This window comes from Phyllostomus discolor, chromosome 2, assembly GCF_004126475.2.
Source record: "Phyllostomus discolor isolate MPI-MPIP mPhyDis1 chromosome 2, mPhyDis1.pri.v3, whole genome shotgun sequence".
NCBI lineage: Eukaryota > Metazoa > Chordata > Mammalia > Chiroptera > Phyllostomidae > Phyllostomus > Phyllostomus discolor.
In genome coordinates this window covers 94,116,859-94,144,844 of record NC_040904.2, presented here as the reverse complement: position 1 = coordinate 94,144,844, position 27,986 = coordinate 94,116,859, and the positions used below count along the sequence as shown (strand labels likewise).

Here is a 27,986-nt window from a genome sequence, read left to right as displayed (position 1 = left end):
TAGAAAAGACAAATCCACTGAGAAAAATCTTAACCATCTCTTGTTTTCATTGTACTATATGTAATGCAATGAATGAATGCAAAGAAAGATTATAAAAGATGTTTCCTTTGTTAACAAAGCCTTCAAGCAAAATTGTTTATTTTTTAAGTAGTTATATTTGGCAGAGCCAAAAATTGTTATGGGGCTGTGTGTCACAAAGACAGACATGTGCTGGTACCTCAACTCCCCACATTGTCTTCATTATCTGTAATAATTAACAAATGATTTCACCTCTTTGAGCCTCAGACTTCACATCTGTAAAGTAAAGGTAATAATATCTATACTACAGAGTTGTTTTCCTGGCATGCAATTATATATTTGAAGTACCTGGAGTTTAATATGGACTCAATAAATGACAGTTAGTATTAATGCAGGAAAGAAAATTTGGAGGATAAGAACCCAAAATCCTGAGAGAAAATAAGACTAAACAAAAAATATTCTGTCTTCCCACTTTCCTATACACTACATACAGGGGTCACAAATTTTATCATAGGATTTTATTGCTGGGTGATTATTTTACCTGTATATCTTTCTTGCCACCCAAATTGTCCTTTTTAAAAAATTTTATTTATTTTATTTTTTAGAGAGGGGAAGGGACAGAGAAAGAGAGGGAGAGAAATATCAATGTGTGGTTGCCTCTCACACACCCCCTACTGGGGACCTGGCCCACAACCCAGGCATGTGCCCTGACTGGGAATGGAACTAGCAACCCTTTGGTTTGCAGGCCGGCACTCAACCACTGAGCCACACCAGCCAGGGCATATTGTTGTCCTTAATATAAATCACACCTGAAAATACATGTTGAGAAATTCCCTTTATTTGAATGACTACAATTTTCTAATACAAAGTATTATCTTATTCTTTTGTTGAGATAAACAGTACTTTGGATTGGATACAGATTAGTTAAGTCCAATTCCTCTTATTTTTCTAGACTGATTTTATAGTTTTAGATGCCTGTGTGTTTATGCATTATGTATGGAATTGACAAAAAGCAGATTCCTTTGTCTTAGGGAGCAGAGATGGTATCCTGTTCAACTGTATCTTCAATAAGTAGTGCTGTGTTCCATATGTATGTAGAAAGTGCTTGTTCGATGTTAGTTGAATTAAGTAAATGAGCAGAAACAAAATGCTGAGAAAATATTTATATAGCATAAAGAACAACTCAAGAGCAGTGTGTGCTGATAGTAGACAGAGAGCTGAAAAGGTACTTATGGGCTTCAACACCCCATCAGTTAGGATGGCTCCATGTAGAATAGCAGCTTTTTTCATTCAGAGCCTCTAATTCATAACTGGAGGAAGCACATGACCCAGAGGAGCCAACTGACCTTCAGTCAAGTAGCTGCGACATGCTCTTCCTGCCAGAGCTGGAAGGGACCATAGAGATCTCCTAATCCAAGGGCCTCATGTCTCAGTTGAAGGAACTGAATGACTTACTCAAACAGGTGATGGCAAAGTTTATTGATACTCAAACTTTGGTTCCCTGATTCTGGCCCAATTCATTTGATATTGTACCATGTTGCTTTTTGTGTCCTCAGACTGTCCCCTTGGGGGTTCCCATGTACCCACAGTGGTTTCTCTTCCTTTGACCAGACAATGCAATGGAAGATCCAGCAGTGGCTCTGTTTGGAATTATTTCGCCTATTATGACATTTTCTATAGAGTCTAGGAGGCCACAATAAATGGGTTCTTTCATTGATTCTTAAATTCATTTTTTTTTACCAAGAAATAATCTATATTAAATTGTTACTAACCATTAACAGTTCATCCAAATTACTTAAGCTCCCATTTAAGTGAACATTAGCAGGAGCGGAAAGGAGTGGAAAATTAGGAACTGTTATCATTTGAGTGAGGAGAAAGTGTTGAAAGAGTTCTGCGTTTGGGGTGTTACCCAGGGAAGGGCAAGGCCAGCTTGGCTGTGGCAGAGGATGGAGGAGTGGGTGTCCAGAGTACCCAGAAAGTAACTCAAGGGTTTGAATCTTTGAGGAGAAGAGAAATAAGGAGAGGTGAAGGAACAGAAAAACAAAGGAGTAAAAATGTGGGGGGAGGGAGTACTGCAGTACACTTAATAATTTGGTCTTTTGGTTCATTATTTACTGTATTGGTAATTCCTATATTCAACGGAGAAGCCTTATGTTCAGGTCATTCATGATCTATTACAATTTATATTGCTACTATCAAGAAATGACAAGAATTCCTTGAGTCGAGTGTGAATGACATCCATGAAACACGCAGTAAAGCATTTGATAGGTAAATATCTTCCCTATTCACCTAAAGAGTGGAGGAAGTATTGATGGGCTGTTGATGGTGAATTAAACTGGCATACCAGGAATTTTTATAAATGGTTTCCCATGCTCCATTGAATCTGTTGCTGAGACTTTAGTTGTATACCAGCTGTGCATGCAAAATCTCATAATTATTCTTACTGTATTAAGCATTTTATAGCAATTTTAGCTCTAAAATGCTATGCAATACTTTTTTATGCAAGTGTACCAGACATGTAAGCTGTTCCAATGAAAACATTTCCTTTCATTTAGACACGTGGTTTTAGGATTCCAAACTTAGCTGTCTGCATTGACAGAAGAATCTTTAGGACAGATATCAGTTTTTTTTATTGGGGAAGAAGGGGCAAGTGCATTTTCTTGCATATGCTTTAGTTCTTCAAGCAGCTTCATCAGAAAGGAGGCATATCACTAATTGTACAAGACACTGATATTAGCAAATACTGTTACTCAGCCCTAGCTCCTCCCCAGCCTGTCCTGTTGAGAAGGCACTGGAAAGGAAACTAGGGTGATCTCTGCATCCCTCTGGGGTATAATGACAGGCAGGCAGAAGGATTTGGACTTAACCTCTCTGCAAAAGGCGGGCACCTTTAGCACTACTGCACGTGCTTCTGCTCCCTGCAGTGGCAAGTCTTGGGCCTGAGCCCAAAGCTGGCGTGGAGTTTGAACCCTTGGCATTCTGGCCCAGGGCCAAGTGCTATCAATGGAACCCCACTGACACCTTTAGTTATTCTTCCTAGATTAGGATAGTAATTTACTTGTCTCTTTGATTTCAAGTGTCTGGTTTTGTTTCCAGATGCCTCCCAGCTCATCTGTATTCCAGGGGTTTCAAAAGACTTTAACCCCATTGGTTCTTTTCTTTGTCAGTTCCACTTGGTGCACACAGGAGGGATACAGAGCTAGAGAGAGGCAAGGGAGGGGTGTGTGTGTGTGGAATGGGGCATGTTGGGAGGGCTTGGTGAGACTGCAGGAGTAAACGAAAGGAGTATTCACTTTCAGAATATGAGCTATTGTAGCAGAGCAAGTCAGGATGGAGGATAAGAGGTGATGTGTAGGACAATGTAGTGAGAAGTGTTATCAGATAGATTCATGTATGAAAGCCCTCCAACAGCAGCAGTCTCAGAACCCGCCCCCCCCAATGACTAAAATATAGGAAAGAGAAGGAGAGACCATAGAAATTATATCCCAGTGCCAATAAGATAATAGCACTTGGATTTTAACATGCTATGGTAGGAAAAGGCATTTATGCAGGGGTGTCATTTCATGTTTACAAGGGCCTGTCTAGCACTGTTTATTGATTTTAGTGCATTTCTTTCTCCGGGACCCTGTAGATAGATAATTGCTAGAAATGTCCATCATTACCAGAGCAATGAGTGCAAATATCACACTAGGAAATAGATACACATAGGACCCTGCAATCAGACATCAAATGGGGGAAGGGTCACACAACAACATGTGCAGCTATAACTCCAGGCAAACACACACATAACACCCTGTGTAGCCATTGCACTGAGAAAATACACAGAGCCCCCTGTGCAGCCATCACACATCAGGAAAATACACACATGACACCCCTATGCAACCATCACACCAGGCAAAAGCATAGACATAAAATGCTAAGTCAATAGGAATGAACAGCTCATAAAAGCCTACTGGAATAGATCACATCACAGCCAGGTACATCTGTTCTCAGCACTAACCATTATCGTTAGCTTAAAATGCTTAAAATCACTACACATCCTCAGGTCTAGGGACATATTATTCCATGAAGATTCTGCTAAATAGATTTGGCAATGCAGTGAAGGGGACCTCTACTACATTAAAGTGATGCATTTTGCATCTCAAAGGCTGTCAGCTGTATTTAGAGGCACTGTGTGATTGAAGAACAATGCTCGAGGATGGGATAGCAATTTTCCCAGCCCTTCTAAATCTGGGGATGATTTTTACCCCAACATGATGAGTTAAGTGTACAATTGAATGGGCAGCTATCAGTTTGGAAGGTGACTAATAAAAGCAGAATTGGAAACAGTTTTCATCTGTACCGTATTTTAAACTGGAACACTCAGGGGAGATGGCATATCTAGAGGTCTTAGTGAAGTCCGACTTCAAGCCATCAGCTTGAGATAAATAAGTAGTAACTGCAGTCCTTGCTTCATAGGATTGACCGCCCAACTGGGGGAAATAAAGGAACCACCCACCTCTTCTTTTGCAGTGCCTTCTCTTTATCCTCTTGCCTTGGTCTGTGATGTTCTCCTAGCTGTGTGACACAGGGGTTACAGCACTGCAAGGGAAACTCGGTGTGTCCTTCTGAAGAGTGGCCCAAAAAAATAGAAAGAGTTTCAGGCTTCCCGTTCCATGTTTCAATTACAGTGGCGTTATGTGTTTCTACTGAGCGAGACAAGTTTCAAGCTAGCTTGTTAAGAATGATTTACACCATAATTCTAGGAAAAAACAAATGTGACTGAGATTTGAAAGGGAAGAGTGGGGGGGAGAAGTGCCAGACTAAACGAATTTTAAGTAAACAGGGAAGGGTTGGGTTGGGTAGGGTTTTTTTGTGTTTTTTTTGGTGTTTATTTGTTTGGCTCTTTACTTTTTAAAAAAACAAAAGAGAAGGTGTATGCATTGCTGATAATTACTTCACTCACCTGGGTGGAATGAAGCAAAGAAAACAGAGTTGCTCCATTTGCTCCTTGTGAAAGCAAATTTTCAGAGAGGACAGGTTGTTCTCTTAAATCCACATGACAACATCTTACTGGGAATGAGCAGAACTGGAAATGAGAACTAGAATTCCACTTTTTTTCCCCCCAAATGTGGCGGGGGAAGGTTTTGTTAGAGTGAGATAAAGCATTTTCCATAAAACAATGCAGTCGTGACATGAGGTAATTACAATAGCGACTGGGACACACCGCATGGCAGGCTGAAGAAAATTGCATGATACCTACGTGATAACTATAGTAAACTACTTACCACTACCTTATTATCTCCTGGTAACTATATAATTAGTTTGTGTCACCAAAGCACCCTAAATGTATGCCTATTCCAGCTACTCTGGTAGGAAAAAAATAAACTTCTTTGCAAGGGGGAAAAAAGCTAATGAAGAAAGTTGCCAAGAACAGATATTTTGTAATCTGTGCTAAATCTCTGCTGGAAAACATGAACAGTAACGAAGCTGAGAAGACAGTAAAAGAAAATCGGGGCAAGGTGCCAGACGCCCAGACGGAAGGAGAATGTGGACCAAAAGATTGCGACAATCGGGTAATTATGGTTTATGAATTTCAGCTTTAATCTGTAGTTCAGTGAGTCCTGATTAAATATCTGTTAAACACAATTAAAGTTTGTTTTTGTATTTCACCGTCTTGATCAGAATAATTAGAGACTGCGTGTTTCATGTCAAAAGTAGCAAGAGAAATTTTAGTGAATGAACATCGTTTTTAAAAGCCATTTGTAGCACCAGCTGTTGGCATTATTTTATATTTTAGTGTTATCAGCATAAAGATGGTCCTCTGGATGCTGAATAGTTTCCAGCAGGACAAGGATGTTATGCTGTTGTGATGGGCCTGTGCCAATGAAGCTTAAATGTTTCAGGACCGATGTTCATGGGACTCGGTGAACAGGGGAGATGTGGGTCAGGGAAGCACATATTTTAGGTGAGAGAAGAAGAAAGACAGTTAAATTTATCAGACCGAGGTTGCTGTGGGAGGAAATTTTTCATGGTAGGTTCACTTGTGTTAGCACCTGCAAATGCTGGTTAGCTTACAGAGACAGGATGTACATAGCGCCTGAGGGATGGATACAAGAAAGGTGTGATGAGAAGTGTCAGAGCTCTGTCCTGAATGGATCTTGGCTAAAATGCATGTATCTTTTATTCCTAGAGTTAGTAGAAGGTATAGCCGAAAGAACTTACCGTATCAGTAATTCTTTGCCTAGGGATAGTAGTGTGAATTCTGCAGAAAGGACAAGTTGGAGTATAAATAGGATCAACTGAAAATTGGATAAAGGGGTAAAATAAGATTCTACCAACCAAAACTAGGAGTAGGGTTTCCATACACATGTGCCAAACATAAAGCTGGAGAGTTGTAAATTACTATCTCTTTAAACATTCTTGAAGGCATTCATAAAAATTCTATGCAGCTGACCATGGTAGGAGCTTTAAAGAAACAAGATACTGTCTTTCTTGCCATTTGAAATTTGGGCATCAGGGGTATTTTGCTCCCTGCGATAGACAGAATAATGAATGACCTCCTCCGCCTCCAAGATGTCCATATTCAAATCCCCAGGACTTGTGGCAAAGGGAAGGACTTCCTTACATGGCGAAAGGAACTTTTCGGATGTAAATTAAGATTCTTGAAATGGGAAGATTATTTTGGATTATTTGGGTAAGCCTACTGTAATCAAAAGGGTCCTTTTAAGGGAAAGAAGGAGGCAGGAGTGTCAGAGAAGATGCAATGATGGAAGCACAATCAGAGGGAGAGAGAGGTGGGGGAAAGAAAAAGAGTCAAAGCTGCTACATTGCTGGTTTTGAAGATGGAGGAAGGGGCCACGAGCCAAGGAAAGCAGGCAGCCTCTATTGGAAAAGACAAAAGAAGAATTCTCCCCTAGAGTCCCCTTTATTTCTAAGCAGCCCTTCTGATACCACCATTTAAGAACTACCAACCTTCACATAATTATTTTCTGTTGTTTAAATCATTAGTTTGTGGTACTTTGTTATAGCAGCAACAGGAAACCAGTACAGTCCCCATGAACCTGCTCTGCAACTTTGATAACCATTTAGAAGTGTTCCAGTTAAAAGTGCATCTAGGTATGAGAAAAACAAGCCTCTGTTAATTTAATTTTCTAAGGCCCATTCTTTACACTTTCCCTGTGGCATCATTTGGAGGTAGCTGAAATGGTAAAAATTAGGAAAACCTATGTATTATAAATTAAAATCATGGGCAAATTCAGCCCCATCCCCAACACCATTACCAACAATACACTCTGCATGGGTAGGAATGTTTATAGGAAAGGAGGATTGTAGAATGAGAATAATTTCTCTAACAATGATAATAGTTAGCATTTGAATACTTACCACAGGTTGAACATTTCACTTTACCCATACTCAACCATTTTTGACCTGCAGAAGTGCCAATTTCATGTGGTTCAACAAGCCCAGTGTTATCTCATTTAAACCTTCTAAGACTTAGATAAAAAATGTTCCCAAGATTATGTAATTAATTAATGTCAGAGCTATGTATAGTTTAGACTAATAAAATGCTCATACCCAACATATACAGGTAAAAATGAGATTAAATCCCAATAGGCCAAAGATGTTTTAGTAGAGTTTAGGATACAGGCATACATCTCATTTGCTGTTCCAAAAAGTGACAGTTTAAAAGTTAGGAGAAATATGTTGGGTAAAGTGAGCATAAACCACGCAGATGGAGACAATGATTGAAATTTGTTGCCTGGCATCTTTGTATTCCAAAGAGCTTTTACTACCATAGAGGAAGATGAGATAGTGTAGTGTCGCAGAATGGTATTACTTAAAAGGATTCCTAGTCTCTTTTTTACTTGTTACTCTTATACTTGTTTATGACTTCCCTTGATAACTGATGAAAGTTGTGGACCTTCTCCCCAAAAGAGGACATAGTACCTCTTCAATGAATCCATAGGCCCTTAAAGCCTATCAGATTAATTATCCCTGGTTTGTAATTGCACTCTAAGAACATTGTAGGACTGCCTGGTCTGATGTGATTTGAGACCAGAATTGTGCAGTACTTACTCAGCACATGATTTTGGCCCTGTCATTTATGTACACTGCAGTCCAGGCTTTTAACTAGTAAAATTAGTACTTCCAATGCTAATGTTCAAGGAAAGTAAATTTTTGCTTTTAAACCATTTTGAGGTATATTTAAAGAACCACTTGGATGAAAAACACTGATATTGCCCTTGTTTACTGTTCATTTTTAAAATCATTTAGCTGTTAATTTATTCATTCATTTAGCAGTAAGTCAGCAGGACTCCCAAGGTCTTCTTTCCTCATGGAACATTCTAGTTAGAGGAGATAGTTAATAAATATGTAAACATATTAACACATATTGATGAGTAACATGAAGGAAATAAGAGTATAACCTATAGTAGTATGTAACCAGATGGCATCTGGCTGAGACTTGAATGATTTTAGGAACCAGCCATTTGAGGGTGTGGAAGAAGAGCATTTCATCCAGATTGGAACAGCAACTGCAAAGACTCTGAAACAAAAGCGAGCTGAGTATGTGAATTATGACAGATGAATTATTGACTTCTTAGTCAACAAGAAGTATATTGGAAAGGTGATAAGAAGTCAGGAACCAGATTGTACAGGCTTTGTGGCGGTAACTTTGGATTTTATTCTAATTGCAATGAGCAGCCTTTGGAGATTTATGTGGTAGGATCTGATTCTACACTTAAGGAAATCATTGTAGTTGCTGTATAGAAAATGGAGAGTAGGGGGTCAGGAAGAGAATTAATCCCAACTAATAGTTAAGAAAATGTCCAAAGATGAAGATAGGAAGGAATCTCATGGCAGTGTAATATATTGCCTCATGGAGGGTTTGAGCTGTTTTATGTTGAGCAGCCAAAGAAGCAGGAACTGATTTATGAAGTGTAGCATCTCCTCTTGTCTTTGGTCTATTAAAGAATCATTTTGGCCAAAAATGTTCTTCCTGAGAGGCAGAGGAAAAGGATTTGTGAGCACCGTCCAGTGCTGTTTGCAAATGGAGTAGTTAATTTGATAGGGAGAGGATTATCAAAGTAACTGAGAAAGTCACCAGCAACTGGGAACCTCAGTAAGTAAGGGAGCTATTGAGAGTGTGGGCCCATCTTATTAAGGTTCATCACAAGTCTGCCACCTCTGTTAACTGAAATCTGCCTAAGGTCACAATCATTCTAAACTCTCCTGCCCTTTTTGAATATAGGTTTAAATGTCCCGCTTCTTTGCCACCATTTAGCCCTCAAAGTCATCTACAGAGATGGCTGTAGGAGTTGGGGACAAATATGATTTGAATGAATGGCACAAAAGGGAGAACTTCTGTTATGGTTATAGATGTTTCCCAATAGAATTAAAAGATTAAGTCCAGGGGTAGATATTAGCACAACGTACTGGGGCTTTTGTGAATTGCCAACATTGTTTGAAAGGTTAGTTCTGTTATACTTTGTCAACCATTGAAATCTTTAATAAATAGTAAATCATAATAAATACACCCAGTAATAATGGCCTGAATAAAAATATTGTACTGTTAGCTCCTAGACAACTTATTTTCACTAATAAACAATGAATTATTTATCAGTTATATTCATAAAAATATAAATTGGTAAACTATGCAACTATATATGAAAACATAACTAGAAAATCATTTAGAAGGTGAGGGGCAGGAGCCTTTTCCAAAGGGGCGTTCCTAAGAGACTGTAGGTTACAGATACAGGGTAAGTGTGAAGAGACGAGAAAACTGCCTTAGAGTTAAGTGTAACCAAGTGGGAGTGATTTTTATAATCAGAGTTCCTAAAATAACCTTACAAGTTGTATTTCCAGGGAAACATGAGCATCATAGTATAGTATTACGGAATAGCCATATTCCGTAATACCATATACCTAAAACAATTAGGTACTATATATGAAAAACATATTGCAAATACTGGATGTACTGAGCTTATTTAAATGAAGGTTTAACAACTGGTTGTTATTATAGTATTGTTGTTGTTTTAATTAAAGTTGAAAAATCCTATTATAGAATCACCTGCCCTTCTGCCATCCCAGGTCTTCATGCTGCTTTAAATACTTCACTCCCTTCAGTTTCCAAACTGCCCTTTCTCTGGGGAACAGCATATAAGTTATCCTATGTAAGTTTCAGTAATGACTATTCCCATGTGAGAGCATATCAAAGCTGAGAAGAAAGTATAGAACTTTTAACAGCCAGTACTATTCACACCGACTCATATGCTACCTTCTAATAAAACTGGCTGTTAATCTTACCTGATTTGTCTACATCTCTCAGGTAATAAACTTATCTAAACCATAGTGCATCCTTCCAGAAAAGATCATCAGTAACCCAGTTCCAAAATATCTCAGGTAACTCTGCTCAGTAACACAATGTCCCTTTGTTCCAGTCCTGAACCGGATTGGCGTTTCTAGTTGACACATCACATCAGAGGTCATTTTGCTCAGTTCACTATCTGATCTTTTTTATTTTTTTCTAGTATATTCCTAACTCTTAAAAATAGTTCTTCATCACTGGTGGTATACTGAGAGTTTCCAATTTCATTATCTCATTTCTATATTTCATTAATTATTAAGATCTCTCTAATTGTACATTTCTCTTCCCAGGAAACTATGAGTTCTACCACTAGAAACATTAATAATCAGAATATTGTGAACATCAAAAGTGTAGTGAAGTTGGGCATAACCCTAAACTGCCAAGGGAAAAGAGAGTAGAAAGAGCCCTCCTAACTATAATGATTTCATGAATTCATACTTAGTAAATTTTCTTAAAATGAAATGAGTCATGTGAGTAAAAGATTCAGTTTCTCTTCATTTATATTGAGCCATTCAACTCATAGAGGTTGGGAAACATTTTCTGAGGCAAGACCAACTTGTGTTTGTGACTTAATATAGATGCTGAATCCTAAAGATTATCTTTATTTTCCCTTCAGTTTTGGCCGTTGCTAATTTACACCCTTAAAAAATCATAAAAACATATTATGATCTAATAAAGTAACAGAACTTCCAAAACTTATTTACTAAAAAAAAAATAAACTGTAATCATTAAGTGTTTAATATTATCAGGGTTACTGACAAAATTAAAGATTGGACAGAAATTTACAGTCATAGGTACATTAGGAAATAACATCACAGAAATATGAAAAACATGGTTCCTTTACTAGAATGTAAAAGCCCTGAAGACACAGTATTACTAGTAGAACTAAGGGAGATAGAATCAAAAGAGAAATCACAAGAGAGTATCCAGCTTTAAAAAGGATGTCTGAGAGCTGAAGAAGAGATGTATCTTGGATTAAATTTTCATAGCAGTAGAGCATTTACAAGGTATGCTCAAGGTATGAACAGTCTATAGAGTTCAAGTTATCCTATTTCCCAGGGAGATTTGATAATAAACACAGATAAGATTGGGAGAGAAGGCAGGGTTTAAAGGAAAAGGTCATTATAGGTTAGTTGAGGAAATAGACCTGTTGGAAGATCTTTTGAAAATCATGAGTTTTTACTATGAACTACTGTTCATCTTTATCCTACTTTGTAGAAACTATGAGCAAACAAATTCAGAGATGAAGGGAAGCCCACAGAAAGGAAACAAACAGTTAACTTTTCACTGGCATGCTTATTTTGTTCTTGTTTTTTATTGTGTTTATATTGGATGGTGGGATGCCGTTACCTTCCATTGATAGAGAGGATTTTAAAAAAGAAAAGGAAAAGGAATGGAAGGCAACAATACCTATGTTATCTCCCAATGTATTTTTGAATGACTCTGATCCAACTTTCAGTTTCAAGCTGTTTAAATCTATCTCACTGATGGGTTCACATCTAGTACTCATGTGTTTGGGACAATTAAAGTCAGCAGGGTCTGTGGCTCCCTAACCCAGGCTTTATTGTATAAGGAGTAAACAGCCACTTGTAATTTAGTGAGTACAGGTCTTTCATGATGCACATACCAGCCCCACTGAAAACCGATCAATTTCTGTGCTTGGCAGTGGCATTCATAAGGCCCCTATGGAGCATTATCTCATGCCTGAGGGTCATTACTCTTCCACAGAAGCACTGACAGTTGTGATGAATGGCGGTACCTGGGAAGAGGAGTGCTTGGATGTTTAAACAGATTACATTTTCCTTTTAGAGCAGTAGACATTAGATCACATCTTAGGCTGTCTACCCATGTAGACAGTGAGAATGAAATCAGAGCACATGTGAACTACTGAGATTCAGGTGTACCAATCATCATTTCTATTGGGTAAATGGACTTGACTTTGCATCCTGTCACAATATTTTATAGGTTGCATAGCAATGGGTGATGGCCATATACAGCTGCTGCGACGCTGGGCTGTAAACAGGCATGAGATTCCTTCGATCATTATGTACAAGACTCGTTACCTGCCGGCCAACAAACACCCATTTACGCCATCTGCATTGAATTAAAAAGTGATGAAAAGAATCAGTATCTGTTTTAGTTGCAGCTTGATTGTCAAGTTCATTTTCATCTCTGGAAGCCCTTGTTTTTTGAGAGACTTTAAAGGACAATTGTCAGGTTTTTAAGCAGGAATTTACAAATACAGTTAGCTACTTAAAGGTGTAAGAAAAGTCCAGGCCTTTGTCAATTCTCCTTTGCAGCTCTTCCTTCTCTCTGGTTTTCTGGTGTAGTGAAACTGGGATTCAATGTTTGATACTCCTTAATTGATGCTGACAACAGTGAGAAATAGTTAATAAAAATGTATATTTCAACATAAATTCTTAGGCAAAGCTGCCACTGTATCAGGGATGAAGTGATGATTACTTACTAATTTACACGTGCAGTGATTTCTTTGGCAAGTGTGAATTCCATGTCCGATGGTAAGGTTCTCTGTAGCTGTTCTTACTTGAAGCAGTTATTGGGGTAAATATACAGAGGTCTACTGGAACTTGAGGCTACTTAATTTATGTATAAGCAAACTAGCTGTCTGTCCAGATTACACAGGTTAGTGGTCCGTTGATAGAAACCGCAGAGTAAAAGATCAAAGAGAAGTGTCACACACAAACCACATGACAAACAGCAGAAGGGTTTGACATTTATTCATATGCATCACCTTTTATTAGCAGAATCTCTTATTTTTTCATCTTCCTTTTTCTTCATCATATATTCCAACAATAAGGAAATAACTTTCATTTTTACCTTGAAGATGGGAGGTTCTTGGTGTTTTCCAAAGTATTGCTCTGAGAAAATAGACCAATTCTGAAATGAGGATATTGAAGATAAGCCCTTCTGAAAATAGCCCTGGCTATGCAGTAGTTATTTCACTCCCAGAAATCCATCTCCTCCTCCCACAAATTGCCCTTGTGGTAGTAATATAGAAAGGAGATTATATATTACCTCATCTCCTTACAGAGAAAAGGACAAGTACTGTGGGAAAGCTTTGTTTCTTTTAATCATTCCAGACATCCCCTGCCTTCAATATTTCACTAAAGAGGTCCTCGGTTGCCTTTAGAAAGACACTCTAGTGAGACAGGAAGAAACAGAGTAATGAGAATGATGACCTCATCTGGAAAGGCTTTCTAACCAAAAGGGAACAACTAGTTGTGACCCTCATCCTCAAATCTGTGAATCACACAAGGATAGGAGAGTATGAAGTTACAGCTTACCTCTTCAAAATTTTGCTTTGTAAATGTTCTCTTTGATACTACAGTTTAGCAGGAGACATCATCTTTTAATCACAAGCTCACCTTTATGTTTTTAGGGGGAAAGATGCAAACCTCTACATAGATGATTTTTAGGGCCATTGACTTTAACCATGCTAGCAATAAGGAAGCGAAATGTTACATTATGGGAATAGGGAAGCTGTTTTGCAGAACTTAGCAAAGGAATGAATGAGTTTCATTCTCCCTTCCTCTTCTCATGTACCCATTCCTGAACTTGTACACTGTGTTAATTCCAGTAGTGTAAAGTTAATTGCTGATGGGTTCATGTAGAAGTGTACATTTTGATTCCCTGGGAATAAATTATGATTATATGTGAGTCATTTCAGTACTGAACAGCACATTTTCATTCTATAAGTAGAAGGAATGTACAAAATTTTACTGTGAATTTATGGTGTTCATGTTAACTAGTAAGTTTGACCAGCCTAATACTAAGGTTGGATTTGAAAAGCTATAATCCACCTCTAATAACATCAGAAAAAGGAAAACTCAGTATACTTTTAGTAAGTGCATATATAATCAAAAACAAAATCCTGATTTTTCACTGATGTGCGAAGAATCAAAGATAGACTTTAAGAAAGATGGTAAGAAGAGACCAAGTGTTTGGGAAAATGGAAGCTAAATTGTACTTTAATTTATTACATTTTTCCTACAAAGTAACTTAATATACATGACAGAAATTGTTATAAATTGAGCCACTGTGCTTGTGAAGTGTTGATTAATACTTTATGTACTACACCATAGATGTATAGACAGTACAAGATAGCGAAGATCTTAGAGTCCTGCATATGTCACTAATTTCCAGTTATTTTGGCAATCTTATGGTAAAGTCTTGGACTGGATTGCTTCTCAAGTCTAAATGCCCAATTAAACATAAGATATTACTTCCAGTTGCTCTCTTGACAAAACTCCATATAACCATTTCATAAAATGAACCTAGATTTGTAGAGAGGAGAGTAAATTCTTTAAACTACATTGGGGCCACTTCTTGGAGTGACCCAACATCAGTATGCCTGCTTGGACTTATTTCCTGTGTTTCTACAAAATAACATTGTTGAAAAGAGTAATTCTGAGGTTAAAAGTGAATAGGCACAATCTTCACTTGCATTATTAAACTTCGAAGCTTTCACCTTGGTCGTGAACAGACAAATAGAAACAATATAGGAAAACCTAGCCTCTATGCCTAGCTTCATCTTACTCTACCAAATACAGGACGGTTTGTCCATGTGTGCATGTGTGCATGTGCCTGTTTTAAGGAACAGACATAGACCAAATTGCCTGGTGTAGCAGCCAGTGACCACATCGGCAGCAAAGACATTTATGTGGGAGCTCCTAAAGCTCATAACCATGGAGCAAACCATAATTATGTTGTTTAGAAATCCATGTCAGAGAAAAAACTCTTTTGACTTTAACCATTTTCCCCATTAATTTGGGGATGTTTGGAAACACTGTTTTTTTTTTTACACAGCGCTTGTACATCCCCTTATCTTTATTTTCATCTCTCAGATGTTATTTATCCTAAAGGCCCATCTTAAATACCACTACCTTTACAAAGCCATTTCTTTATACCTCTCATGCAGCAAAAGTCAGTGATTTCTGCAATGAAATTCCCACCCCAACAAATTCTTTGGTGTTTCTTTTATGAAATGAAGTGCTTAATTTGCATCATCATCTGTAATTTGTCTAAGCATTGTGCATCCTATAAGTGAAAGAAATTTTCTCAGTATAATGTCTTAGCCACAGCAGATTCTCAATAAATACTATAACTTAACATTGAATCTCTTTCATTGTAAACAGGAAAAATTTGTTTATTTTTCATACTACTTAGAGAAGGAGACTAATGTTTTTTAAAGGATCTCTAATATTCAAAATTAGAAAGACAATAAAATAATTTTTAATCTTGTAATTCTATAAGCTCCCTCTATTTTAGACACTCAGGCATCTTCTACTCCAGATTCTCTTTTTAAAAATTATCATAGACTCTGTATGTTCAAAAGATCACTCACAAAATATGACTTTTACAAAAGAGAACAATATACACCTGGAAGAAAATAAAGAAACCAAAAATGGGACCAGAAAACAAAATTATAATTTTTCCCTAAAGGTTGAATGGAATTCCTTAAAGACAACCAAAAATAAAAAATTAGAAAACTAAACACACACCTGTAATTTTCAAGACTTCCTCTATAAATGAAGAGGAAACGGTATTAAAGAATAGCTGTCTTGTCCACTTTCATGTTTACAGGCAGCTATGGATAAATCCAGTTGCAGTTTAGACTTCGATCTGTTCACAGTGAATGTGAATCTGTTTGATAAATGTATTTGCTCTATGAAACCATCAACCAAACTATGGAATAACTTATGTAAATAGCACTAACCACTGAACCAAAATGTACTCAGGAAGTATTTTTAATTGCATAAGAAAAATAGAATCAAATTTGATAAGTGAGGAAAAATACTAAAAAAGATAAAGTTATATAGAAGTAGATAGAATAGTTTATGGAAGGAAAATTGAGTAAACACCATGATAAAAGCAAAATCGTAGAAATGGAGTGGTTGGGGTCAGTCCGGCAGGCAGGAATAACACCAGGTGCAAAGTATACTTCTTAACTGATAGGTTCACCAAAAGTCTAATATCAGCATCAGTTCTAAAAACGTCAACTTGTAACTTATGATGAATTCAACCCTGCCCACAGCTTTCTAGGAAATAATATTCCTAGGATGATGATTAGAGAAAACAGAGAAAAGCTCAAAGGAGGACAGCAGTAAATTGTTTATGTCCTAAATTGGGCATCATTAGCACTTTTATAGTTTGGTGGAAATTGCTGTGTGAAAGCCAAATTTCTGTTTACACAAAGAAAATGATGCTATAGCAGAGAGTAGAGAGTGCTGCATCGATTGAAGACGTGAGAAACCACCATGGTACCAGTAATAGTACTGTGGTGAAAAAAATTAATAGTGAGGATATACATTGAACATTTAACAGGATTCTTCCATTCATTTGATAAAATTTTACTAAACGAAGTAGAAATATAGGGCTGAGAAGAATTGTTGTATTTAACTGTCCGCTGCACTTGGTTACATCCTACAAGTTAACACTGAATCCATTTTAAAGAATGTATTTAACACACTAACACACAAGGTGACCTGCTAAAGGAAAAGTCTCATTTCTGGTTGTAAGAGCCAATGAACAAGACTAGCTAAAATGAACACAAAAAATGCTCTTTGGTTAGACAAATTTAATTCCATTTTGTAAAACAATTTGTTTCCTGAATAAGAAGAGCATCTGCCATTAACAGAATAGCTATGGAATCATCATCCTTCATGTGTTTGTGTCTTTGGGTACTTTTTTCTTTAACCACTATGAAGAAGTTCTTTTCTTACCATGACAAGTTTCCTTCAAAGGTTTTCAGGTCTTAATAATTAATGACAAGTTTCCTCAAAGTTTTCAGGTCTTAATAATTATGAAGAAAGATTTCCACATCCATTTTTTGTCCTTCTTCGCTTTATACATGGTGAGGCAAAAGTAGGTTTACAGTTGTGAGTACACAGAACATATAATTATTATTTTATTATTATTATTAATTATTGTATTCCATATGAACATGATAATCCTACTTTTGTCCCACCTTGTATTAATGTGTAAGAAATTTTTTAAGTGGTTTCTCATGGTTACTTGTAGATGGACTCAAGTCTAAGACTAACTCATCTCCTGAGCTCTTCAGTTCCTTAGACATCAGTTGCATGAGAGAAGAGAGGTGGTGAGAAGGATCAGCACTGCAGGTTGACTGCCCCCAGGTGCCCATCATATCTGAACTGATGGTGAACAGAGACCACGGCCATTGGATTCCTGAATGGTGCTTTGTGCAAAATAAGTGTGAACTTCCCTTTCTCTTCTCACCTCCAAACAAGCAGGAATCCACAGTATAATTGATTGTAGCTCCAGTGCTGTGGCCAGAAGGCCAGAATCTGAGTGAAGCATAGAACATGCACATACACACCATCCCTTCCAGAAAACCACATGGTTTGTCATCAGGACTGATCTTAGTGGATATTGGAGCCTGCTGCCACCCAAAGCCATCTTATTCACTAGCTTCATTTAAATGCTTAAATGCTATTTGAGAAAAAGAAGCTACCTAAGTATACTAAGAAAAATTACTTGATTATAAAATTGTGTTGAGATGGCACATCTATCAGTGATGAAAGCACTGCTATGTCAGTGATCTGCAAATTACAAACAATAGAAAATTAATATAAAAAATGAAAATGCACCCTTTAAATAATGTTGCAATAATGTTTAAACCATTTTGTACTCAGTGGTGGAACTTTCTGTCTCCTTATCATAAGCCTTACATGGTTTTATTAAAACCTCACACATAGTAGGCACTTAATACATACCTTTTACATACTGAATTTGGTAATTGAAAGAATGTTGTAAGCTCTTATTTAATATTAGGGAGAAGAAGGCATTGCTCCTAAATCTGCATGGCTATACTTTAGAGACAGAAACACACACACACACACATACCCCTTTCCTAATCATTTGTGTGTCCCGTCACTGTCTGAAGCATCTTCCACCCCTGCCATTCTTTTTTTTCCTCCTATTTACCATTTATGGGATCCTCTCCTCGGGCCCCTACAGTAAGATCATTTTAAGTCTCTTCTTTTGCCCTTGACTTCTATTCAGTCAGTCACTAAATTCTACCAGCCATCTCTGAACATTGTCTTTCCATTGCCCCCTTTCTTATCTTTATTTTCAGGATCTCACAGTGAGTCTTAGAAAGGGAGCTCTTATCCCCTGTCTGAACCACTGGAATAGGCCACCCTTACATCAGGCTGTTGCATAAAACAGTCCTTTTAAGCAATCTGAAATAATTGCTTCCATCCATCATTTTCCTCATCTCATTTCTTGGCCTAGGATTCTACACTGCTTCTTTTCTACCTATCGGTTAAAATCCAAATTCCTCATCTGGCTGTAAAGCTCCTCTGCTACCAGTTTTTTCTCCTTGGCCTCTTTTTCTTCCCCAACTCCAAGGTCCCCATCACCTCTGTTTCCTGTAAAATAGAATAAATGAGGTTTTGGTCTAGTGTCTGGCAATCTTTGTGAACCAGGTGGGTCAGTTCCTCATAGAGCTCCACGCAACCTGCAGTGACCTTCCTGCTCTTGATTGCCATGTTTTCTCTATATCAGCCAAGTCCACCAACTTGCCCTTCCCCTCCTCTGTGCCCTAGTTTATGCTCTGTCTCCACTCTACAATGCCCTTGTCTTGTGCTCCGGAAAATGTCTATCTACCACTCCCTTCCATATTCTTTTTCTCAAGATGCTTTTATAAGCATCTGGACACAGTAGAGAGCATTTTCTTCTTTTTCTTTTTAAAAAATATTTATTAATGTTAAAGAGAGAGAGATACTTTGTTGTTCCACTTATTTATACATTCATTGGTTGTTTTCCTCTGTGCCCTGACTGAGGATGGAACCCACAACCTTGGCGTAATGAGACTGTGTTCTAACCAATGGAGCTAGCTATCCAGGGCTGAGAGCCTTTTTTTAAATATGGTATGGAATTCTCCACATAGAACTTCAGTAAATGTTTTACTGACTTCTTAATGAAGCCTATGATTACTAGATCTCAATGAAACATTGGATTCTCCGTTGATGACTTAATAAAAATATAGTAGTAAGTTGTAAAATGACTTACTGCATGTCTAAAACCCTCTGATCCAGACCAGAGGCATGAAGATGTCAGAGGGCCAGGTGAAGCACCAGGGACTCTTACACTACATATTTAGTGAAGGCCTTGAATGTGGTCTATCATGGGAAGGACATCAAAGGACCTATGTTTCCTGGACAAGCAATAGTTCTCAGAGGCAGTGGGCCCAGGACTTGCCATTCAGTAGAGGAAGTTTGCCAAATGTTGTCATGATATTCAAATGGGTTTGTCCTTAAATGAACACATCTGATGAGCATCCCCACCCAGGCTGCCCTCTGAAGATGTAAGTGGGCAACAAAGCACAAGTGTGAGTCAGTTAGCTGCCATAGACTGACTGGCTCCAAAAACATCCACACCCACCATTCTGCACTGTGAAAAAAGTACTATTTTACTCTGGCTATGCCAGCCTGATGTTTAAGAATTATCAATGAACCAGTAAGAGAAAGAGTTCACCAGGATCTTCCCTGTACTTATGGATATCGAAAATTCTGTATTAGAAAAATTTAACTGGCTCTCTGAAGGTCCCATAGGAACAGCTATTATGTAAGAAAACTTCTGACTCAATTTTAGCCCACCTAATAAAATCTGATGGCAGCACACGAATTGCTTCAGGACATGCAGTTTCAGGGTTTAAAAAAGCCCAGGATTAAATTTTGTATCTTGCTCCCAAACAAGGACTGTCTCTTGAGAGTATGTGGAAAGGCCTCTTGCGGCCATGAATTAAAGACCTATTTTATGAAAATGGTTTAGATTTAAGGTGTGAAGACACTATTCCTTTAACTGGAGGCTTGGATCATGCAGTCTTAGGCCACAGTGAAGCCCTCCTTCCTCCACCCTGAAAAAGAGAAGCAGACTATTGAGGAACCCTGGATGTCCCTGCTATGGGTTCTCAATGATACCATTTTAGCTGCACCATCTACCTCACTACAAGGCAGGAATTATTTTCCCAAATTTACAAATAAGAAATCGAGGCCAAAGTGGTGAAGCAGCTTGAACCACAGTATATAACTAGTAAGTGGTTATGGTGAACACCCAGGTGTCTCTGGTACCATAGCCAGTGAGTGCTCTTAATCCCCACCACTGGTGATTTCTGAGTAAGTGACCCAGTGCCCATGAAAGCTTTTTGCAAACTTTAAGTAGGTATACAAATGGTAGTTAATGTGAGAGACAGAAAGTTCTGAAGACAATTTCCAGAATACACTGAAAGGGAATAAATGGTTTTTATTCCAAACACTCTAAAGATTCTAGCAGCTCTTATGGTTATATACAAAAAGCCATAAGTTGTTTTTCTCTGGCATCCAGAAGCATCCAGTAATAACAGAGTTCATATTCCTTTTGACTAGCCTGACAGGGAGCACAAATAACCAAAGCAGGTGTTCCTTCCTTCATATGCAGGCACTCTCAAGATAATGCCGTCCCAAGGAGAAGGAAGAAGTGTGAGCAGAATTCTTGTATTTTAATATATACATCAACTTCATAAGTTGTTTCATTTCAGGTTTCTGACAGGGCTTCTTCGTGATAATCACATGAACTTGGTAGTTATTCTTCTGAATTTATTGATGGAGTAAAATTCTCTCCTAGAGATACTGTCTCCTATGTTCTAGACTCTAAGCAAATAGAGACTGAGTGAATGAGTCAGAATTTGACATAAGTGATACCCTATCAGGGGTGTCCAGCCTTTTGGCATCTCTGGCCACACTGGAAGAAGAAGAGCTGTCTTGGGGCACACATTAAATATGTTTTGACATGTAATCACACAAAAAATTTCATAATGTTTTAAGTAAATTCACAATTTTGTGTTGTGCCACATTCACAGCCTCCCTGGGCCGCATGCAGCCTGTGGGCTGTGGGTTGAACACCCCTGCTTTGAAAATGTTGTTTTTAAGAACACTTCACATAATTTTATTGGCCTTAGGTTATATGCCTTTTTTGTAAAATACATTTCCTTTAAACCATTGTATTTTTCATTGATTTGTTTTTGTTATTTTAAAAATGGCTCTAGCTGGCAATACTCAGCATTTTAGCAAGAAAATAATTTGTAAATAAATACCTATATGATATGAATAAACTATTATTTGAAAAATTCTTTAATGAAATGAAATTTAAGTGATCAGTGTTACGTTAAGTGATCAGTGATCAGTGTTAAGTGTTTTTTAATTTCATTTACTCTCTGGCCAAACCCACTAATCCTAACTATGGGTAGCCTTTCCTTAATGGTAACAGGAGATAGTACTGAGCATGGTAGGTGCTCAACAAATAGTTGCTGACTGATTTATGAATGAATGACTTCTAAATTGTTGGTCATTTCATTTTGTGAGGTTTCCTGGAGTGGGGAAAGAGGTGTGTTTAGCAATTTACCTATTTTTTTAGATTATTTTATGTTTACTCTCAAATATAATTTTTGTATGGAAATCTTTAAAGGAAATACTTTAAAAGTTTTTGAGTTAAGCTACTATATAAAGAGAATACTTTCTGTCTCAGAAAATATTCATTGTTTTCATTTTGTTTATATGGTCTTTGAAATCTTAACTTCTTTCAATGGTCTTAAAGTGTAACTATATAATTGTAAATATGCGCTGATGTTGTTTATATACTTGGAGAATATAAGTCTTTGGGTGTAGACAGGTAGGGTCTTTGGTTTCTTCTGGAAAAAGCCCTTTTTCTAGTAGAATTCACATTAAAGGGTTTTTAAGTATATTTTATTGATTTTGCTATTACAGTTGTCCCAACTTTTCCCCATTTGCTCCCCTCCTCCTGGTATTCCCCTTCCTTCCAAATACCACCCCACCCCGCTTAGTTCATGTCCGTGGGTAGTACATGTAAGTTCTTTTGCTTTCATTTCCTGTACTATTCTTAAATCCCACTGTCTGTGTTATACCTACCAATTATGCTTCTTAATCCTTGTACCTTTTCTCCCATTCTCCCTGCTCCCTGTCACTCCTGATAACCCTCTGTGTGATCTCCATTTCTGTGATTCTGTTCCTGTTCTGGTTGTTTGCTTAATTTGTTTTTTGTATTTGTTTTTTAGATTTAGTTGTTAATTTTGAGTTTGTTATCATTCTAATGTTCATAGTTTTGATCTTCTTTTTCTTAAATAAGTCCCTTTAACATTTCATGTAGTAATGGCTTAGTGATAATGAATCCTTTTAGCATTACGTTGTCTGGGAAACACTTTATCTGCCCTTCCATTCTGATTGATAGCTTTGCTGGATAGAGTAATCTAGGTTGTAGGTCCTTGCTGTTCATCACTTTCAATACTTCTTGCCAGTCCCTTCCTGCCTGCAAAGATGCTTTTGAGAAATCAGCTGACAGTCTTATGGGAACGCCTTTGTAGGTAACTGTCTTCTTTTCTCTTGCGGCTTTTAAGATTCTCTCTTATCTTTAATCTTTGGCATTTTAATTATGATGTATCTTGATATGGAGCTCTTTGGGTCCAACTTGTTTGGGACTCTGTGCTTCCTGGACTTGTATGTCTATTTCCTTTGCCAAATTAGGGAGGTTCTCCTTCATTCTTTTTTCAAATAAGTTTTCAATTTCTTGTTCTTTCTCTTCTCCTAACATCCCTATGATTTGGATGTTGGCACATTTGAAGATGTCCCAGAGTCTTCTTATACTCTCTCTCTCTCTCTCTTTTTTTTTTTTTGTATTTTTGTTTCCTCATTCTGTTCTGGTTGAATGTTTATTTCTTCCTTATGTTCCAAATTGTTGATTTGAATCCAGACTTACTTCTCTTCACTGTTGGTTTCCTGTAGATTTTTCTTTATTTTACTTAGTGTAACCTTCATTTCTTCCCTTATGTTTTTGCCATACACAATGAGTTCTCTGAGCAACTTGATCACCAGAGTTTTGAACTCTGTACCTGATAGGTTGGCTATCTCCATTTCGTTTAGTTCTTTTTCTGGGGTTTTGTTCCGTTCTTTCATTTGGGCCATATTTCTTTGTCTCTTCAATCTGGTAGCCTCCCTGTGTTTGTTTTGTGTATTAGGTAGTGCTGCTTTGACCCTCTGTCTTAGTGCACCTGTTACATTGTAAGGGGCAGAGTCTTAGGTATTTTCCAGGGCAGGGCAACCCACTTCAGTGCTTTGTGGTGCTTTGTGGAGGATGGGGTCAGATAGGAAACAGCGCCACTGTCTGTCTTCTGGATGTTGCCCAGCACTTGTCCTGTTTTCAGTCACTTCAACCACTTTCCATATGTGACTGGTTCCCTTCTAACTGTTGCCCTGGTAGCAATTCCCAGAGTAGGTTACTCAGAGTAGGTGGGTTTGCATACATTCTAAGTCCATGAGGGCCCCTTAAATGGACTCTTCTGAGTAACCAACAGTTTCTTCCATCACCCCAACTCTGACAGGTTTTTATAGCCAGAAGTTATGAGGCTTTCTCTTCCCAGCATTGGAACTCTGGGCTGCACAGTCTGGTCTGGGGCTGGGATGCTCATTTCCAAGGAATCCCTCTGACTTTTATCCACTGCACATGAGTGTGGGACCCCCTTATCTGCTCATGTCTCTCTGCACCATACCGTGTCCTCTCCAACCCAGCTCCCCATCCCCACCCCTGTTACCCATCTGGCTTCTTTGAATATGACTTCTTTAAATCCTTGGCAGTCAGATTTCCATATAGTTTGATTTTCTGGCAGTTCTGGGTGTTTTTGTTTTGAGGTTAGTTGTGATGCTTTTTCTGGTTTTGTGAGGGATTGAAGCATGTCCACCTACACCTCCATCCTGACCGGAAGTCCCACATTAGCTAAAGGTTTTATAGTCCATTTTTAATTCCTATTGAGAAAATGAAGTATCTAGTAGTAGGCAAGTTGGTCCACATCACAGGAAGTTAAAGATAAGTGGTACTGTGTTCATTGATTCAACTTCTCCCCTGTGTCAAAATCTTAACTACACCGTTGGTTTAACATAGGAACCAGGAAATTATTGGTTATTTATGTTTTTCAGAGTACTGTTGGTATGCGAGATTTTTTCGTTTCACTAATTGTTATCAGTTGTGAGTCATGGTTTCAGAATAGATCTGTTCACCTTTCATTTAAACCCATATGTGGCATTGCAGTACTTCCAGCAGCAAACCCTGGCTGTGGAAATGCCAAGAACTGTGCAATAAGTTATCAGTCTCTTGGAGAAAGCTGTTGAAGAATCATATTTGTACCTTTGCAAAGGAATTTGGTTATATTATTTTGAATGGGTCTGGTTCACCTGAACCCTGCCTGTGTACCTCACTGCTGGAGGAGAAAAACCAAGTAGGTGGAACACGGGTATTTTTTGTATACCAGTCTGCTGGACCTCAAATGAGATTACTGTTGACAAGAAAAAACAACTTGCCTTTTCATTCCACGAGGTAACTTAGCGGTTCTCAGATGCAAAAGCCTTTCCTCCCACCTCCATTCTCCCTCCCTTACTCCATCCCTTTAATTCCTGTATAGAATGGATTCCTCCCAAATGAGGATAATCCTGCCTTAGCTGTTTACTCACTTGGTGCCCTTCCTGGGCTCTGCACAGTACTCGACAGACTTTGCCGCTTTTATTTATTCCTGCCAGAACACACTTAACAGTTTTTATTATTGTTATGGTTGAGGTGGCACTTTAGCTCTAAGCCCTTATATTTATGATTTATAACTTTCCCTCTAAATTACATGTTGAACTAGAATTTCCCAAGCATGTTCTCTATTTAGATACAAATGCTTCATAAAATTTGAACAAAGTATTGGGCATGGAAACACAATATCCAAAAATTCATTTCACTCACCTGCCTTCAGAGTTACCTGATACCCCTTGATGCCTCATGCATTGAACATATCTGGGTGCTCAGGAATAAACCACAGACACATACCTATCCTAAGAACACTATTATGGGGAAAAAAGAAAACCTGTATGTACCTTTCAAGAAAATGAATGTAAATGATCATTGTTTTGTGTTTCAGAAATACCTTGGTCAGTCAAGTGATGGTTAAATTATAGTTATCTGTGCTTTAATGGTAATAGCTGATATGGTGCTATAAACTCCAAGACAGTTTTGCAAAGCCTGTGTTACATATATTACTTCATTTAATCTTCCTAACAACCCTAAGAAGTAGTTGTTATTACTGTGATAATAAGACTCAGAGAGGTTAAAAACTATGCTCAAAGTCAGCTTGTCTAGTGAGTAGCATTAAAAAGTTTAAATCCCTATTTACTCATCTCTGAGCCTTTGCTTATTCTACTAATTATACTCATGAACCTAAATATTCTATTAGTCCCTAAAAGAGTGGTCCCACATGAATACATTTTGTCATATGTTGAAAGAACACATATACTGTCATAACCCACAGGTTATTTGTTTTGTTTATTTGTTTTTATGTACATTCTCTTCTCCAGAACATGGATAGGTTGTAATAAGAAGTAAAGGATAAGAGACTTATAGGATAAATGGACAAATTCCTATACAGAAATACAGTAATCACTCATATGGGTCATTGAAATTTTAAAATAATTGTGCTTTTCAGTATTGCTGATCATATAAAACACTAGGCAGACATCTACAAGTTGAAACCTAATCTGCAGTGCTTTATATTCTTCCCTAGGAACTATGTCACAGACACATTTAAATTAAACACATATTATAGAAAACCATGTGAGGAGCGTTGTAGAACTGACAGCGAGTGGCACTGGAGACCTTCATTTGACAATTAGAAGCTCAAAGTTAACATTGCATTAACTTAGCTATTTTGCATTTAAGTATAAATATTGGACTAAAGCTATGGAAGTTAATATTTTAAGCCTCCATTAGTAGTTATAATCAATTTTTGTATTATTTTTTGCCATAATAATCACAACAGCATTTAACCTGGACAGGAAATAAATCCGGGATTCTAGAGATTAATATTAAATCTACTAATGTATTATCCTGCCATTTCTGGAAGCCTAGGTCATCTGATGCTCTATGCAAGTTCTTACAGGTGACTAGAGTCTCTGGAAAGTGGGCAAGGTTTCAATATTTCTCTTAGAATTGTCATATTAGCATTTTTTTTAGTTTCACAGTGGGATATATTTCAAGCAAATGGAGAGTGGGGACTCAAGATAAAAATATCAACATAAAAACTAAAGGAATTGCTTGATTTGTAAATTTAACCCTGTATCATAATTCTTCATTAGGAATATTTGCGACACCGACTCAGTACCAAGCACAGGGGGCAAATGGGACAGAAAGGACACTAACTATATTGAAGATGGCACTAGAAATTTAGAGGGCTCTTAATAATTAGGTACTTAAGCTCACCTAGAGAAGTGATTAGTGTTTAGAAGTGGAGACATGGCTACAGGAACATAGATAAATTAGAAGGGAACAAAATGTCCAGCTCACCAGTTATTTCAAACACTTGTAGCCTGCACACACCGTGCGGGGATGCCCGTTCATGCTGCTCACACAGGCCCCCACAGCCTGTTTGGTCCCGGTGCCTTTGACTCTAGCGCTACAGATATAGCCTGAGCATGAAGGTCCTGGGAGGGTTTTGTTTTGTTTTGTTTTCATGTCTCTATCACTTACTCACCAGATACTCTCAAATAAACCATTCAGTCTCCTGATTTTTCCACTCTCCTACTTATGACGTGGATGAAATGCCTTCCGCTCAGATAACACTAACATTTATAACATTTTCAAAAAATTCGTGGGTTGGAGACAGTTTACAACTGAAAGAAGATGAACATTTATATAGCACAAAGTCACTTGGCAAGCATGCAGCAGGAACTCGACCAGGGCCCAGAGATGCAAATGTTGTGGGTAAAATGTCATCCTGGGGTTGCGCTCAGTCTAGTGGGAGCTGTGGGGAATGAAAGGGTGGGTACAGCTTAGTGAAGACAACAAATAGAATATGACAGGAATGATATTAGTACAGTGCAAAGGACATGATGTTGGATATTTGAAAAGCAACAATACATATGTGATGGTAAGTAAATATTAATAATAATGTGATGTAGTGGAAAGAACCCTGGACTAGGCATTTGGTCTACCCTTGCTGCTTATCATGTGTTATACAGAGCAGTACACTCTGCTCCTGTGTTTTTTTTATCTCAATAATGGGTGTAGTATATGATTACTTATGCCACAAAGTATATTGAGAATCAAACAAAAACCATGTATTAGCAGCACCTTGAACACTTTATTGTGCTATGCAAATGCATTGTAACTATCATATCACCAAGAATGGTGGAAAACCAACATAAATAAATGGGTGATTCAGACCAAAGTTCTTTTCACCGAAAAAAAAGCCAAATAATTGTAACAGAAGTAAACTTGGACGCTTAAATTGTATGATTGATGCCCCTGACTAAATTTTTATTATATGGAATTGATATGTTCTAGCTATATATGAGCAAAATAATTGTGACCTCTCAAAATTATAATCTTCAGAAGCTAAGAGAGAGAAAACTAAAATTGGAAAGAGCCTGGACACTTATACATTAAAAATGACAGGAAGAAAAAGAAGAGGATTGTGCTTTTCCAAATGTCAAAATTTAAAATGCTAATAAAATCCAATAAACAGGATATTTACCATGGCTTCAACAACCAGCAAAGG

At 37.7% G+C, this 27,986-nt stretch overlaps 1 protein-coding gene across 8 annotated transcripts in view; it reads left to right on the top strand.

Moving 5' to 3' along the window:
• ZBTB20 (zinc finger and BTB domain containing 20) overlaps positions 1-27,986 on the top strand; it is a 708,962-nt gene that overhangs the window by 453,852 nt on the left and 227,124 nt on the right. Inside the window, exon 1 of one of the 8 annotated variants that reach the window (XM_036017296.1) lies at positions 720-5,573. The exons of the other annotated variants lie outside the window; for them this stretch is intronic. The gene's annotated coding sequence lies outside the window, so the exon portion shown is untranslated. Of the gene's footprint in view, positions 1-719; positions 5,574-27,986 lie in introns of those variants that run through there. 8 annotated transcript variants of the gene reach the window in all.